This window comes from Macadamia integrifolia, unplaced genomic scaffold, assembly GCF_013358625.1.
Source record: "Macadamia integrifolia cultivar HAES 741 unplaced genomic scaffold, SCU_Mint_v3 scaffold2459, whole genome shotgun sequence".
Lineage (NCBI taxonomy): Eukaryota > Viridiplantae > Streptophyta > Magnoliopsida > Proteales > Proteaceae > Macadamia > Macadamia integrifolia.
Genome location: NW_024868731.1, coordinates 45,753 through 47,920, shown reverse-complemented (window position 1 = coordinate 47,920; position 2,168 = coordinate 45,753).

Genomic DNA, 2,168 nt, shown 5'->3' with positions numbered 1-2,168 from the left:
GTGGCACGTTCCTTCCTACTGTTTGCCGTGGGTCAGTGCCTCTTCAGTGACCTCCTAGGGGGAGTAGATATCCGTCTGGTGTATTTCCTCAAAGATCTCCATATAGTAGATTCCTGGGACGGGGTGGGGCTGCCTATGCATATCTCTTGTAGTCCCTGGACCTGCTGTCCTATGAAGATAGGGGCCTCAAGGGGGCAGGCTACATTATCCAAGTAACTTTCCTTCTCATATCTATTTCCTTTCAGTCATTTGGTCTGCACTTTCTTACTTTGATTTCTTGAAATAGCCCTGGTGTTTTGAGCACCTAGGAACCATAGCCCCTAAACTGAGGGATCCTGAGACATTCTTCTTCACCCTGGCCACAAAGTGGGGAGATAACCAGGTGGTCCGGGCCCGATGCCATCCTCCGGGGACCATTGCTCGTTCTCTTTTGAATGATCTCACTGAGGTATGCCATGTCTGACGCTGAAATTCTATTTTCCTGATGCTGTACTTACCCTTCCTTGGTTGTACAAGTTACATGGAGATCATTCCATGACCTTGTGTTTCTAGATTCTAAGAGAGTCGCCTTGGCTCATCAATTATCTGAGAACCGAGTCCTTTTCCAGGGCATGTGGGGCCATGCCTGGTACATAGGAGAGAGAGTAGTACCCCAATGGTCAGACATCAATCCACACCCTTCTCTCGGTCTTCCTCCACCCACTATGCATTGTCCAGAGATTGTCCCTACAGACAAGATGGAGTGCTTGGCTAATGGAGTATGGAAGGACTCCTTTCTTGATCTGGATAGGGACTACGGAGCCTTCCTGGAGGAGGAGACAGTGTGTACCCCTCTCGGTCCCAATGGTCCAGTGGTATATTACCCTTTCTTGAGTATTTCCTGCAGATTCTTCCTTATTTGGGTCTTAACTGATGTTCTTTCAGGGGAGAGTGAGATGTGTAGATCCTTCTGTTGTTCGATCGCATGCCAATGCTACCGATCCTTCCCAAGCAGGGCCCTCTACCAGTGTCGATGGGTCTCTCAGGGTTACGAATGTCCCCTTTCGTGGCTTCCCTGCCTAGAGCTATCTTAACGCGGCCAACCCCAGTCTCCCTCATCTTCTGGAGCCAAACACAGATGTAGACACTTCCCTTGGGCTGCCTATTCCTTATGATTATATGAGTATCTGATCATTTTCCAATTAACTCTTAACTTCCTTTGGTTGATATGCTCTTTCTCAGGTGTCCCCAGAGGTCTATGTTGAGATTAGGAGGATGCACTATGGCCTGTGCGAGGTGATAGTTGCCAAGGATCGGGAGATTGCCCAGCAGGGTGCACTGATTAAGGACCTAACCCAGAGGCTGGAGTAGGTTGGACTAGCATTTGTAGATTCCCCGATGCTTCATGAGGATGGTTCAAAGTATAGTTCAGATGATGGCTTCTGACCCATAGGGATTTGTTCCTATATTTCCTGCAAACACAAACACATGGATATTTTCTTTTCTTTCTTTTTCCCTTCCCTTGTTTGTTCATTATTTTATTTCAGCATCTCTATGAAAATTTACTTTTGGTACAAAGAAAATCTTTCCTTCTTCTTTTTTTTTTTTGTTTGCTTGCAATGCTTAGGCACAATCAATTCCATAACTCAAGTCATAATTAGAATAATCGAGATAACACGAAAATCCAAATACTTCCTCATTCCATCACCAAGTGAATTTCATGAAAATGGGGATAACTTTCCTACCACTGACGGGATAGGTAAATAAAAAAGTGGGGAGACAATTCTTGAGGTGGGTGAAAGTTCACTAACTCTTCTGGGTCTGTCTCCTCGAGCCCGTATTGTCGGCTGATGTACATAGGCAAATAAAAGGACGTGTGAATTAATCCCATCAATATAACATAGTTGTGGCCAGGGGTCTTCATCAGAAAATCTTCTTGTGGCTTCTCTGGGCACCTCCATGCGTTATCCTGCACATTCCTTTCCTGCAGGCACTTTTCCCAATCAGTGATGAGGTCGAATTCCAGAACTTCCCTCCTGTCCTAGTAGTAAAGAGCTCTGAATGGACCTCCATTTCATGGTTAGGTTAACTTCAGCTTCTCAAGGAGCCAAATCTAAAAAATAGTAGGACTCCCTTGATAATGATCTAGTTTGAATCTGTGGCCATGGCTCATGTTATCGAATCCCTTG